Below are 16,876 nucleotides of genomic sequence, written 5' to 3' on the forward strand. Positions count from 1 at the left end.
TGTATTACGATAAGACTGGAAATAGGATCTTGATATTTGCCTATGGAGAAATGGCTGCTTATGTGTTTCAGTGTAAATGGAGAGGTAACAGTGATTTTCATTTTTTTTTTAAGACAGTAAATGCACATTTATACAACATCATGGAGACAGACAGACAATAGACCTACTTGTTGTATTTCAAGGACAGATTTGGAGAATTTCTGCTCCCTGGACCCAGAAATTGCAATTATGACAGAAGGAGAGTCAAAGGTGGCAAAAATCTTAGTGTTAATGCGTATCTTTGATACTGTAGACACTTGCATAAAATTGTTATATATAGATACTGAGGATAAAAATTCTCTCAATCGATTGGTTGTTGCCTACAGGCTACCATGGTAACCACAACAAAGTTGAAATTGTGAGATAGTTATGAACTGGAGTAGAAGAAGAAAAAGAGGAAGGAGAAGAAGAAGAAGAAATAGGGGAAATTGAGAAAATAAGCAAAAAGAAAATGAGGAAGATGATAGAGAAGATTAAAAAGAATAAGAAGTAGTAGCAGGAGGAGAAGGAATAGGAAAACAAAGAAAAATAAACAGAAAGGAAATAGTAGTAGAAGAAGTAGAAGTAGTAGTAGTAGTAGTAGTAATAAAAGTAGTAGTATAGTAGTAGTAGTAGTAGTAGTAGTAGTAGTAGTAGTAGTAGTAGTAGTAGTAGTAGTAGTAGTAGTAGTAGTAGTAGTAGTAGTAGTAGTAGTAGTAGTAATAGCAGTAGCATAGTAGTAGTAGTAGAAGTAGTAGTATAATAGTAGAAGTAGTAGAAGGAGAAGATGATGATGACGACGACGACGATGATGATGATGATGATGATGATGGAGAAGGTGAATAAGTAAGAGAAGGAGAAGAAAAAGGAGGAGATCAACAATGCAGAGTGATACCGGTCTTACTCTCTGAAAACAGAGAGTGAATGGAGTTTCACATTCACCGGTTACACATTTGCTCCTGCGACGATTTATTTTCTCGAGGGATTTTAGGGGTTAGTGTTAGGGTTGTGATAGGGTTTTAGGTTTAGTTTGATGTGAGGATTAGGATTAGGGTTAGGGTTATGCTTGTGGGTAGAATTCATGTTTGGCTAAGCGTGCAGATATTTCATGGGAGCAATTGTCGCAGGAGCAGTAATGTCAGGGAACCGCATCCAGCAGAGGCGCCAACGCACTCGACGCTGAAAGCTGAACAGACAGCTGCCGCAAGATGGCGATATTACTCTATCTCTTCCGCAGCCCTGTGATTACAACACCATTTTTATCATTTCGACAGCTCTGGAGACCTGTTTGGTTTGGGTACTGTCTTTTATTCTAATGTCTATTTCAGCCATAACCGGGAACGTTAGTATGTATAACAATAATTACTGTATGCACTGACATAGCAATGCACCCGACTCATTGCATAAATCATTGAATCATCTTTGCTTCTTCTTTGGAAGCCTCCCAGATATTGCCGACTTAAGTTACAGTGTTTTGACTAACCGAATAAGTCTACAGATGGACCACGACAACTATTGAATTAGGTATTTACTTTAAGGAGATGATGTTAAAGGCTATTATTGAGATTCTTGGTAACGCTTGATTTCATGTAAATGTTCATTTTATGTGTGTTGTTTTTAATTCCCAAATTGATCTTGGATTGACGCGATTCTCAGGATTTAATGCATATGATGAAATATCATGGCCAAGACGTTTACATCTTGTTACTTCAAAAAGTTTCATTTATCAATATTCTATGATAACATGTAGACACCTATATGACAAATATTTTCCACTCAAGTTTATTCTTTTTAGTTTTAGCTCACTTTGTTGAAAGCCTCGGATTACAAAAGGTTTTTTGAAATCCATATAGATTGTAAGAATAAGTCATATAAATTGAGTATGAAGAACCGAAGACCTGAATATTTTTCTAATCATACAAAATTCACAAATGAAGTTACAAACACGATAAGAAATTCAAAATGTACTATACTAATAAGTTCCCCTTATTACAATGTGATGTGAAGAAAACATGGTAATGCATGAATGATATATAATTGGAAATAAAGAATACAGCTCATTACCTCAATAATACTACAATCATGTATCTTGATAACGTGAAATCTTTCTCTAAACATGCTAAACGAGACATTGTGCAACAGTTAATTTCATATTTTATTAAACTTATGGTGAAACTCTCATTTCTTAATATCCAATATTTGGCAGGGTTTTACCGAGTACTTCTCTTATGTCATTGTTAACTCCTTTTGTATATAGATCTTTATTTTTTGCGAAATAGTAGACCCAATTGATATCTTTATCTATCCAAAGTTCAAAGGCAAGCAATCCTTGCGATATTTTGCCAAGAATTACTAAAAAAAATGTATTAATTATTTTGTTGAACCTCTCTATTATATTCATGATTTATATTTACATACGAGTGTTGTACATGATGTTAAAATACCCAAAATTGTTCTCATGTCTAAAAGGGATAACAAAGAATATGTTGACAATTATAGACCATTTGTAATTCTATTTTGCAAAAGTCTTGGAAAGACCAACGCCTCTTTATGTCGTGAAACACAAAAAAGCACATCCATACCTGAAAAAGTTGGATTTCGAAAATATTGCTCTCTCTCTCTCTCTCTCTCTCTCTCTCTCTCTCTCTCCTCTTAGCGTAATATCTTTCACAGTTATATTTTCCAGAAAATTGATGATGGTAATTATTGTTGTGTAGTATTCATGGATTTGTCAAAAAGCATTTAAAACATCGACCACAAGATTCTGCTAAAGAATTTGTATCAATATGAAGTGAGACATTTAAATTACTGCAATGAAATATTGGGGGAAACAACAATGAACATTTGAATAAGCTTGCTATTCTTATTAATCATTTATTTATTTACTTTGTTTTACTTATTTTATACTGTAGGGTAGGCTTGCTCACTTTTGTTAAACTGCTTTCAAAAGGCGCCCTGCAGTAATAACAAACAACACTCTACATGAAACTACAAAATACAAATGATTATAGGTAACATTGTACACTACAAACATCGAGAGTGGATTGATGATTAAAGGGATGGTACAGTATTGGTGGAGATGAGAATTGGGCTTTTAACTTTTTGTGAGATACCAAGAAAACACTTATGATATAGTACAGAACATACCATTTTAAGAGGAATTCAAAGTTTATTTGATGAAAATCGGGTTTGGAATGACTGAAACATCCAAAAACAAAGTAAAACAAAGCGATCGTAATAAAGTGTGGGTCCCACACTTTATTAGAATCGCTCTTTTTTGGATATCTCAACCATTTCAAAACCAATTTTCATCAAATAAACGTTGAATTCCTCAAAGAATTACATGCTCTTTCATATTTCATATGAGGTTTTTCATTATCTCACCAAAAAATGTTAGAAACATGAAATTAGGTCTCAACCAAAACTATACGATCCCTTTAATAAGTATATGTAAATACGTGCATATCATATATAATATGTAGCACTGTTACAAATCCGTTGAATCCTTACGTAAAGCTTTGCACCGTATTTTCAAATCCATAAAGGGATGTGCACATTTACAGGGAGAGCATCAAACAAACTACAGCTCCGACACATGAAAAAGAATTTCTTTTATATTCTGTCCTTGGGCGGGGAAGCTGAAGGGCGCATTTCAAAGAATAACGTGCCCTACAATATACAGTTCGTTTAAATATCAGCAATTCTATTATGTCGGTATTAGATTATTATTTAATTTACACATTAAAAACAAGAACACAATATTGATATTTTATACGTTACTCGACAGATTGCCATTTTAGCGTTAGTATTAAGGAAGTTTGAGATGTATGATAATCTTTAACCCTTTGTGTGCCACATTGATTATCGGCCCATAGGTTTGTGTGTGAAATTTGTGCATATTTGACTCATTGACACAAAAAGGGTTAATCAAAATCATCCTGGCATATTTATATTTGAAAATAGTTTTTGTATCTTATCTCTATAGATTTTTGCACAGGTTCCCCAAGATATACTACAATAATCAATATAAGATAAAATCATTGCAAAATACAGATTCTTCATAAACTTGAATGACAGCAAACGTTTAATCCTCCGTATACAACCTATTGCCTGAGAGATTTTACAAACAATAGTGAAAACATGTTCACACCACGTATACCGGAGTCGAGCATAACACCCAAATATTTAATTTTCTTTACATTTTCTTTAGGTAAGTTTCTGAATTTTGTTAACAAGACATAATTCTCCAATTTGTACTTATTTCCAAAAGCCATGACTTAAGTCTTTTGTGGGTGTAGATGCATATTATTCAGGTCTAACCATTTTCATACTGTAACAAATTCATCTTGCAAATTTTTCTATATCTCCATAATTGTCTTACCATGATTAAACATGAGTGTACATCGATACAGTACGAGAAACGCTCAAAGTAGAGGTTTAGTTGTACCCAAAGTAGAAACTGAAAGTGGTAGAAAGGCATTTTCTTTTGATGGTGCAATACTTTGGAATAGTTTTCCAAGTGAAGTGAGAAATGCTCAAACAAAGCAAACATTTTGTACTCAGTTTCTGAAAAGTCGGCAATATTAAGATGCAGTATTGGTAATTATCATATACATGATTACATTTGATAATTTGGTATATGTTTTTTTTTTTTTTCACAAGCAATATTGTTTTGGTAATGACTTGAAGTTATACACACATGTGTTTTCTATGGTATGTACAAGTTTGTAGGAATGCAGACCCACCTTTGGTAGTTATCGGAGAGTAGTGCTGTGGTGACAGGTTTTGTTTTTCTTTTCTTTTCTTTTTTCTTTTCTCTTCTTTTCTTTTCTTTTCTCTTCTTTTTTTTCTCTCTTTTTTTCCTTTTTCTGTTTTGAAGGTTATTCAAATTGCCAGAGGATGAGATAGGCTTTCTGGTTAACTGTTGTACAATGTGTTGCCATGGTAACAGTACATTTTGAATGAAAAATCATATTAAAAAATTATGGATTTTGTTAAGTCATATGAGTCTTGTCTATTTGGTTTGAAATTTGGCATATGTGATTATTGTTATATGATTTAGATGTTTAAATTTTTGTTATGGGATTATGTAGTTGAAAAGTGTGTTGCCATGTTAACAACATCATTTGAATGAAAATTATAGAATAATACTGCCTTTTTTAGTTTTTGAGTATTTGATTTGAAATTTGGGATATGATATGATCCATGATATCATAGTTGTGTAGAATTTTTTTTCATGTTATACATTGTGTTACCATGGCAACAGCGTTTTCACTGACAAACACAGATTTTATTTTTACCGATATGTTTATTTTTCTCAGATTTTGAGCATTCGACAAGAGATATGATATACAGCTATATATGTGAATGTCAGTGGGCAGTGTATTTGAGTAATATATTGTTACGTTCATAAGTTTGTTATGAGTAACAATATAATAAGATGGTTGCTGGTTGGGTTCATTTCTTTCCGCTTTGGGTGGGGGTATTTATCACTCTCAGTGACAGTTTTAATCTTTGATGAAGTTTGTGGTTAATTGTTTGGTTATGATAGATACGTAGGCCCACCATGTTATCATTGCTTGTTTGACTAGTAAGCGCGTAATTGTCAGTGTGTAGTTATTGTGTGACTGTATGTAGGGGACTCGGTGGAAGAATTGTACTTGTCCACATACAGTGTGTTGTATTTGATGTATATGTCTCTGTTTTGTCAACTGTAATGTTTGTTTGTGCAGGGCCCCCAGTAAGAACAGTACCTGCCCACTGATGGGGCTACCCTGTTGAAAAAAGACTGAATGAATAAATAAATAAATAAATAAAACATGACTGTATCATCAGCATAAAGAGACATTTTAGAATTAAAATGCAAATTTACATTACGACTCCTCTCCCCGAACATTACGTTTTATAAGTAATACATTTTTGTAGCCTTATATAATAGTCAACCACTGTTTATTTAATTCATAAACATTTTATCATAAAGATATGCTCCCTTTTGTATTATTTTCTAAACAAACTCTCATTTTCACATACTGTCTCCAACTCGTTCTCAGATTAATTTACGGACTTCTTTTACTCATTTAACTGTACGATCCCACTCTATTGGGTCTACTGGTGTAAACGAAAGGAATTCAACAAGTATTAGCAATTCATTATTGAATTCTATTTTCTTTAATAAGGAAATCTTGCAAATGATGGCAACGAAGATACAACATTGAAAAATATGAAATATGTGAATGAAATATGTACAAAATAATCTAAACACATATGCACACCCTACCACTTTACTCAAGTATGAATACCCAGTTTCAAGCACTGTTTTAATTACTGTTCTTACTCATATCATTACATATCCTCATACACTGTCAAAACATCGGTGTTAGATTTAACACCATGGGTGTTGAATTTAACACCGATCAAGTGTTAATAGAGGACCACACCCACAGGTGTAGAAAATGCACTGTGATGGTGTTGAAAAGTGTTCACCTGACACTTCGTGGTGTTAATTTGACACTGTACCTGGTGATATTTTGACACTGTACTGGTGTTGATTAAAAAAAGATACCACATGGTGTTGATTTGATATTGCCGGTGTTAATATCAATGGTTTAACACCCGTCCAGCTTCAGTAAGAGACCACACCAGCTGGTGTTACTGTGGTGTAAATTTATTTTCAAATTTTTTTCAAAAATCTAGTATTTTAATGTAAAATTCTTGATCGTCTTGTTTAAATTAAAAATCAACAAGAAGTGCAGTTACTAAGAAACTCTTCAAAAAACAGTTTTATATTTGGAAATGACACCCGGAGGTGTTGATTTAACACCGTAAATGAGCACCGAAAATTTAACACCAGCTCGGTGTTCACTATTTAACACCGGACTTTTTGCAGTGTACTGTTTATATGAATCTTTCATAATGATGATTGATACATATCCCTCTATTTTGAAAACAAAAATGATACATCTATTCAGACGTTAAAAGAATTTAAGTTTTGCCAAATTCAAAATGTTCTAAACACGTAAATAAAACATATTCAATGTTGAATATGTTTCAAAGGACTTTTATTATTCTTAAGGAACTGTTAATACATAATTTTTCATGTCGTGTCATCTGTGGACGTTTTGCACGTCATGAATTTTGCTGCTTTCAAATCCCTGTTATTACCTTTGTGTCTTAATTAGCAACACTGCTTCCAGTAGCTTTTCTCTTTATCCCTATTTATGTTTATTTGACTCAAACAGACAAATGCAATATTACACAATATTTCTAAGACCAATAGCAGTAGAAAACAATTTTTGCTGACGTAAGTTCCACGGATAAAGAAGAAAACAATGACCGTAGGAAGAGAAATCCCGAGAGCCCAAGAATTTCTCTCCCGGAGACAATGGCAGTGCATATAATTATCTACGTGTCTGGCTAAAAATACGATGCTTTAACAACAGTAAAAGACAAAGTAGATAAAAGGCATAACTGTCACCCCGCATGAGAGAGTGTTGCAGAGGGTGTAACATCTAAAAAATTGTAGTACTTTGTAGTATTAGTTGTAATAGTAGTAGTAGTAGTAGGAGGAGGAGGAGAAGGAGGAGGAGGAGGAGGAGGAGGAAGAGGAGGAGGAGTGGTAGCAGTAGGAGTAGAGGCAGAACAAACAGCTGCGCAGCATTTGTGATAAATCATTAGAGTCATTAACTACAAGAGCATTAATGATGTTGATAACTTTGACGATGATGGTAACGATAATGATAGCAATAATAATAAAAACAATGATCATAATAAATTTTGATGGTAACAATAATCATGATAATGATAATAATATAATCACAGCGTATGAGAATGAGAAATATTTATGTATATCCAGTCACTTTTGTCACTCATGCATACAAAGCCCGCAAACAATACTTATGAATCATCCATGAAACTTTTTATCTTTTTGAACACTGTGACGTATCTGTGATTATATTTCAGTGTCCGAAACGTTGAATCAGTTGGCTCCTATTGTTAATCTCAACAATCGAATCATGCAGGTGGCGAGATAAGCCCAAGAGGTCGAGGAAACTACTTGGCCTGCTGAAGAGGCCCGATAAGTAGTCATTATAAAAGTAAAATCCTCATTTTTATGCTAATTCTTGGTACGGCTTCACGCCTTTTCATTGTTCGCACAGCGAGAATCTCGCAAAAGCCGTCCAGAAATAGGCAACACCTCCCCCACCACCTCGCTGGTTAACAAACATACAGGGAAGTGTTCAGCTAAGATATGACGAGAACAGGTAATGATGCCCGGTAATGATGTTCATCATCTAAGTCTTCCATTCTCAGAGCGAGAAGATGGAGAAGAAGAAGAAGACTGCTTCACCATCCGCCACTTTTTCTTCCTGATTACAAAACTCAGATCTGATGAATGCCATGGATGTCTTCTGTTCTCTTTGCGCACACACCCCCTGTCCCCCTTTTTTTTCTTCCTGTCTCTATCATACCTCCGATAGTCAGATTTCTACGTTGTCGTTTCTTTCGCATTATCTACAAAATTTTATTTGTCTACACTGTTCCTTAGACCGTATTACAGCAGCTACACGTCTGTGCCGAGAATGGGAAGATACGTTTTTACGGGACACGGATTCGGATGGACATTCGTCAGCCAGTCTTGGTTTCCTACCGTTATTAGATCAAGACTAACATGTTTATTTGAATTCAAATTTTCCTCGACAATGATCAGACTTCCTGTGATTTTCATTCTATTGCTGGAGTAAGCAGGATAAAGCAGAAAACAATGCGCCTTTACGTGAATCAAAACGGGGAGGAGATGGATTGCGATGGCTTAATTTTAATGACAAGCCGACGTGGCTGGGAAGCGAACGTAGGAAAGCCTACTGGTAAACGAATCACCATCGTCGATGAAGCCATGGAGTCAACATCTTTGTGAGTCATTTGCCTTATATTTTATCCCTCTGACCATTACATCATTTTTAAACATGTTTTCCTGCAGAGGTTTAAGACCCTTTCCTTCATTTAGAACGTTTTACATCATCCACAAAAATGAGAGATGGAGGGCATCAAAATGAGCGCTAGCTGTTGCAATTTGTGTTCTCACGAGAGACTGTGCGCGCGTGAGGTCGTTAGGCAACACGGCTGAAGTCCGCTAGTCTGTAGGCACGCTGCGGGCTGCAGAAATTAGATGAACTGAAACGAAAGCAGCAACAAAGGCAACGTGTAAACATTTCTCGTGCCACAAAGATCCGAGGATGGCATTTAAAACGAAATAAGCATTGTTTACAATTATATAACCCAATCTGTCTTTTTGTTTAGAAAACAGACGATGCTTCTGGACGTTAGCTTATAACCTATGATTGCCCACGGCCTCTTTCAGTCGACTTCAAGATGGACATGTCTAATTTATTCACCATAAGATGTTGCACTGTGACACGGAGACATATTGTTAGGGTATGTTTTGAGAAATAAAATCAACGTCACTCTGTAACTTATCCCCTATGGTGACTTTGCCTTACCACCCCATTTCGTCCAAATTTGGAACCCCATAATTGCGTAACTTCTTTAGTCTGGATTTTAGAACACTTTGTCTGCTGCCTGACTTGTGCTATGATTTTCCTTCATTTCTAATCATAACATGATATCGATTTAGTCTTATGACTAAAAAGTAATACTGATTTGATATTCTGCACACACTGCTGTATGAACAAGACAGTAAATTATATTGTATGCATCTCTTTAGAGTTATGCTGTTTCTTTTTTTTTTTAGCTATGATTGTGGGTTTCTTCAAAGATGAATATCCTATATGGATGCATACAATTAATGACAAATTCGACATTGAAAGACACCTCGAAGGACAAACGCCTCTATGGAGAAATTTAAAAGGGGCAGGACACGTGGAATCCACCACAAGCAGAGTGAAGTTACACGTGTGCTATAACTAATACAACTTTACATAATGAAAGCCGAGGGCTTATCCAACTTTGACATTAGTAGTGGCATCAAATAAGTCAGAATGACCATTAAAGGAGACTTCCGGAAGATTTTCAGACTTTAGCATTTGAACATCTATAAATTGATCTCAATGGGGGTACAGAGTTTCAGAATTTATAGTGATTAGGATGAGAAATAAGAATGTTTTAAAAATACATAAGAATGCATTATTGGATGTTCAAGGAAGCAGAACAAAAGAAGAAAGTATGCATAAATTCTACACAGGTGAAAAAGTGAAGGAAGTGATAATTCAATGGGATCACATTGCTACATTACTGGAATAATATGAATCTCCTTTGTCATAATCCTTGTTCAGTGTAATTTGTTTTTGGGTTTTAAGAGTATTGGGTTATCTGCTCCCCGACCACAATGAATTGCACAAATCTATACATAGCAGTATCGACTTATGTACGGCATGATGTGAAATAATGACAATCTTCTGGAATGTCCCATTAAGAAGTAATGACAATGATGAACCACCTCATTAGCAAGATTGTAATACCGCCCTCATAGTGCCCCTCAAGCCAGGAACCAGTCATTATCCTTACCAATGACCTCATTTGAGCCTGCTAAACCTTTAAGGCAGTCTTGGTGAATTATTGTTTCATGTTTTGGGGGTTTTATGTTGTTGTTGCTGTTGTTGTTGTTGTTGTTGTTTTGACTGAAAATGTGTTTTCTAATGATAGTCAGAAAAAAAGCAACAAAAACCTGAGAAACCTGCAGCTTCACTCTTGAAAGGGATGTATTGTTCACCATGGCATTCCTCTCATCATCATCCTATCATTTCAGTCATAGGTCATGATATAATTTAAAGACCTATCTACCGGTATCTTGTGTGTGTGTGTGTGTGTGTCTGTGTGTCTGTGTGTTCATATAGTGTCGTTCGTTCGGGAGAAACCGATGCCTCCAAAATAATAAAATAAAGGCAAGTAACACGGTGGTGACTTTAAAGACAAAAATTCTGTAAAAGAAATCATTCATTTTTGTTAATATCTATAATGAAGGTACCTTGCTGAGAAGTACTGGACGGTTAACTTCCAGAAATGGAGTTCCCCGAAGAAGCATAGTTTGTGAAGGAAGTGTACCCCTTGTGGATTGGGAGATTGATGTCACTATACACAATCAGAGTGACTTAATCCAGGCAGAATCTGTGCCGAATGTTGTCGAATGTTTCCGAAGTTGCCGAATGCTGCCGAATATCGCCGATTGTTGCAAAGCGCCTAAACTATAAATGCCTTAACGCGGTGTAGATGCAAGTGTTCGACGTCCAAGCGGAATGGTACATTCTACTAGGAATCAGCAGCATGACACCCGAATGATACTATGGCCACGTTCCAAGGATCTGATGAGATGAGCACGTCATCTGTTGGAGAGAAAGAGGCAAGTGCGAACCTCGAAATTCATGGAAAACACCAGTGAGAAACATAATAAACAATAATCATTATTCAAAACTACTTCGAGCGTTGCCACTCTGTACGTATTCGCATAGCGACGGAGATAACTGCATAGATCATACTGAAAACAAAAATCATGCACGACTCATACGCAAATAGCTTTGAAAGTAAGAATGGGAGACTCTAATGAGAATGGATTGCATCAAAGAGCTTTGTGAATATGGAATGAACAATGGTTTGTTACCTCCCACGCTCTTTATCATTACGGCTTCTGACGACAATCGCGTTATTGTAAAACAAATTAAACGAGTAGATAAACCATCCATGTGTGGCCGAGGTTAAGGATACACGCCAAAAGGAACTCTACCTACCTGAGATTTGTTTATGACTGCAGACTAATATGTAGTCTAATATCTGTTCTCCATGTGCAGGCCCTACAAATTATTGCTAATTTCTCCAATATATTTTCTTGGATTTATGCAAAAATCTAGGATTCATCTTCACTTAAACTGTTTGGAATAATACAAACAGATGTTTAAAAATCTACCCTCCCCAAACCGAAATTGAAAAGAATTTTATGAGTCTACAGGATTTGTGAGAAACACAAAACATTATCATTAATTCTTACAGTTTTCTTAACGCTTTCATCCGTAAAGTAAACCTTCATTCATGTCTTATGCCAAAGAGAATCAGATTGAGTTAATGTATCACAAATAACATAAGACAATTTATATTTCTTATTGTCATCAGAGTTTACGAAAGTCTCTTTCTAAGAATGGCAAGGATTGGTAGATATTATGATATTTTCCCAGTACAGTTTGTACTGCTGTTTAAGACTGTTATTATCAAGGTTATGGATAAAGAAAGACGATATTCTGCGATCCTTCTTTAGCTTAAAATTTCCTTGTATTTATTTGATATTGTCGTGTCTCATAGCAATCATTCTACAGGGATCCTCAGAATACTTCAGATACTCAAAATATCTGAATATTGCACAGAGTCGTGCTAACAGTCAGGCTAACTAAAATCCTGATATCTTCCTATGGCGTCCATGGTGGATAACTGCAAGTAACCTTTGTATGAATGCACTTTTGCTGAGGTTCGTTCATCAGACATGATTGTCGGAGTCTTCACTCTTACTCTTAAATTAGACTATGTAGAAATAATTGAATAGCTTTCGCTGATGTCTCTTAACTACTATAATGTCTTCTTCTACTCTTCTTCACCATGACGATGATAAAAAAGTAATATGTAGGCTTACATGTCCCCAGTCTTCACCTTCAGTGAATGATTCTACATGTTAAACAGAGAAAGAACAGCATAATCATTGTTAATGCTAGCTAAGCCCGCTGTCCTGGCGTGTCTCCGTGCCTGGATCACTTCTGTACTTATCTTCGGCGGATGCGGGGTTCCTTCCGCGTACCTGTGCCGTGAACGGGCGACGCTTCCGCGCGCCTTTGATAGCAGTTCGTACGCCCTTGACATGTGGCTTGTGGCACGGCGGCAGAAAAGCGATACACAGATACCGTTTGCCCTGTCATCTGCTCGCACACAGATATCACCGAACTGGCGACGACTGCCACCTGCGGCTCGACGCTGGTGGCGCCAACAGGAGTGAAGCTACTGATCTCTTTTGTCGCTATAGTTACACAGAGATGAGTTAGTGAGGCAAACCGCCAATTTTATGTAGGCCTATGATATTCTATCCTTTTACAGATTGTTGAGTATGGCGTACAAATTTGGTCTTACTAGTTCTGTGAAATTAGTATAAATCTATTGTCTCCCTAGCTGTGATAGCCTTGACGCAAATAACGTAAGGAATGAGCAGATAGAAATACTAATGGTAAATTACTTGTCTGCCAGAAAAGACTTGTATTAGATAAGTGTAGTGGTTTACCGGAGTGTCTGTACTCGGCTTTACATGCTTTACAGACTAGTTCGCAAGGTTTTCATGGATCCAAAGGAAGAATGTGTCACATGTATGTGGAAAAGTATTTGTGCCTAACCAAATAATGTGCAGGGCATAAACAAACAATTTGCATCGTTCTTATTCTAAGATAAAAGTATCTGTCAACTTTAATATCCCATTATGCCTTGAGTTCGTTTAATCATGACTTTATTCAAGTTCAATGCAGTATTAGAATAACATGTATACAAAAAAAAGACAAAACAGGTTCACCGTTTCATCCAAAACGAGTGGCAGGTTCATGGGGTACAAAATACTGTTGAAATTTACATTATCGAAACACTAAATACATATTATACCATATCATACACAAACTGTCAAATATCAATCAATCAATCAAATATCAATAATATTACTGCGTTACAATAACAACAGTGGTGTAATTATCTTCCATCATATTAATACAATAATTATAATAAAAAAATAATGATGAAATAATACGAACATGACTGTATTATACAAACCGTATCATCATTATCTAAGCACATCTTCACCAACTCAATTTTTATTTGACTGTGCCCCTACCCCCCCCCCAACAACCACCAATTAATAATCAAAACCCATCTTTACAGCTATATTATAAACCATTTTAACATAAAACCAAATTATAAAAACAGAATTCTACATTTTTCGGTTGACCCTTCACCCATGATCCATTCTTCATATATAACAACAATCTCATAATCTCAGCATAAAACAATATAACCTCAGCTTTCCGAACATATCATTTGACCTGAGATTCCTTTCCCTTCCCAACAGAGGAAAAAAAAATATATATAATATATTTGTTTCTTTTCATGTATTTCATTATTTCATTACGGCGTTATGACATTTTGACTACTGCCCTTAATGAGGTTGTCTCTTATCAACAACAAAACTCAACAAAGTGAAAAGCATTTCTCGTCAAACAGCTAATGTGTGATAAAGCTGAAAGAAAGGCCAACAAGGCTTAAATCACACAGTTAATAAACCAGACGAAACTAGAATGCACCTATTTGTATAACAAACTTGTTGAGGATCCGCCGGCTAACAGAATTCATGATCAACTTGATTGACATGTCTGCAGAATATTACTCTCAATGTCAGTATGGAAAGTCAGTCTAATTCAAACTTATCAAACTATTATTGTCACAGCAGCGAGGAAAATCGACGAGAATAAAAATCATCAACTCGAAGTGGACTATGATGGAAGGCCCTAGAAAGTAAAAATATACAATTCAAGGAGGATTATTGTGTCTGGGTACACACGACTATTTTAATCAATGAAGCCATTATTAACGTTATGGATCAAGACCGCTAATTTTGGAGGTCGTTCGAGTTCGTAAGCGGAGAGGGAGAAAGAGCTTTGACTGTCTTCATTGAACAAAGCGAGACACGAGATGAGGGAGAGATCCAAGATTCAGCCGAGTATGACAACTCGAAGAAAGTTTAACAAAGCAAGCTTAATAGGGTTTTAAAAAGATACTGTAGTCTTAAACGCAGCTGCACATTACAATTAGACCATTATGAATCAGAGGCGTGCATGGGGGACGTACGTATCATTTTGGTTGAAACACATAGATAATTCTGACTCTAATTTTATTTCGATGCTTATGCGATCTATCTCTCTTCCTGCGATGTCGAAAAAAAATTGCACTCCTACGGCGTATACGTGCTATATCTGTGTTCTGATGTGCATAATCATTATGGTTAAAAATGGTTTATTTCTATTGATTTGCAGGACAGGTGTTTGATACCAAACATCGTAAGTCACATGTCACGTCATAACCATTTTTTTCTTTCTTACGAGAACGTCCTGATGAAAACTGGGATGGATTCGAGAGGGAGAAAAGCGGGAAAATCTGTCTGCCCACGCTGTTGCGTAACAGAACAAAGGCTGGAGAGTTGAAAAGGTGAACACATGCACGGGCCATTTCCGCGTGATTTCACTTAAATCCTGTTTTAAATTCCAGTGGCTTGTGAATAAAGGGAGACCACAGAAACAGGATTTTGCTACATATACCTTCCCCCACTGGAGGCCGAATCAATACTTTCTCCATACCCAGAAGAAGTTTTTTTTTGTGTGTGTGTGTGTGTGTTTGTTTAATTGTATGTTTTGTTTGCTTGTTTGTTTGTTTGTTTGTTTGTTTTTGTCCATCTGAAAATTTTGAGATGGATTCAATATGGATTGAAAAAGTCCACAACATTTTTGCCTACTGTATGAGAAATAAAAATGGTATACCACCATTTCAGTTGATAGCAAATTCGAGTTAGTAGTGACCGGTGTAGCATGTATAGCAGGCATGTAGAAGGGAAAGTTGTTTGTTTATATTTTGATAAGAATGTTCGATATTTACAAGGATATGATAAATAATAATCATAGTGTGACGAATACTCGACAGGTTCTTTGAAATTATGTTTGATATCAACGAAATATGGAATGAGGAATGTTGTCTGTATTAACTTTCATAGCCACTCATTCTCAGTGAGCCTCTTCCTGTAAGTAAACAACTCCGGTGACAATTTTGATAAAATTCCATCATGATATCTCCTATGTCGAAACTGAATTACAAATCGTCGAACATTATCAAGCAAGGTCAATAGGATTAAGTGGAGTCGTACGATAAACACGACATATATATATATATATATATATATATATATATATATACATATATTAATATAGCATAGGTATGTGTACATGTATATAAATAGTTGTGACGGAGGAATGGCTGCTGGCAGACGTTGCAGTATGTTCACTTTGCCTTTTATTCTCCCAAGCTTTCGACTAGTTAGTTACAGGTCTTTTTCAAGGGCTTCGGACGTGAACAAAAAACAAAACAAATCATTATAAACAGACTAAGGCAAAAACATGGCAAAATAAAAGAAAGCCAAAAAAAAAATCAAAAGGAATATATATATATATATATATATATATATATATATATATATTCCTGTTTATATTCCTTTTGATTTATATATATATATATATATATATATATATATATATATATATATATATATATATATACACATGTCCAAACATGTTGAGAGTTCACGTATTGGCTCCAATATAACGAAGAATCAAGAAATAAACTTGTAATGCTTTTTTTTTTGCCAATAAAGAATTAGTTTATTCGACTCGAATTTTCGATGGCCTCCACCTTCTTCAAGAGTCAATATGTGAAATGTAATTGTAATCGGTTAGTGATGTCAGTCATAGAAAAAAAACCCGCATAAAAACTTCTTTTTAAAAAGTGGAATCAAACTCACCAGTAACAGGATTACACTGTCAGACCTTTGAAAGGAATGTTGGAAAGAATCCATGTTTCGCTGCCAAGGTTCCAGGTAACTTAGTGAAAATGACGTTAAGCTAACTGACCAATCAAATTCATCCACGTAACAGTCATAGACGGCCATTCCGATCAACAGTCTCCATTCACGACGAGATATCACTGGCGAGACAAGTTGTGACGTCCATCATGCTGCTGTGAGATTACCACGTGACTGGCAAGTCTCGACAAGCTGTGCAATAATAGGACTACA

This window comes from Diadema antillarum, unplaced genomic scaffold, assembly GCF_040938485.1.
Source record: "Diadema antillarum isolate AM-2024a unplaced genomic scaffold, OU_Dant_1.0 scf00000072, whole genome shotgun sequence".
NCBI lineage: Eukaryota > Metazoa > Echinodermata > Echinoidea > Diadematoida > Diadematidae > Diadema > Diadema antillarum.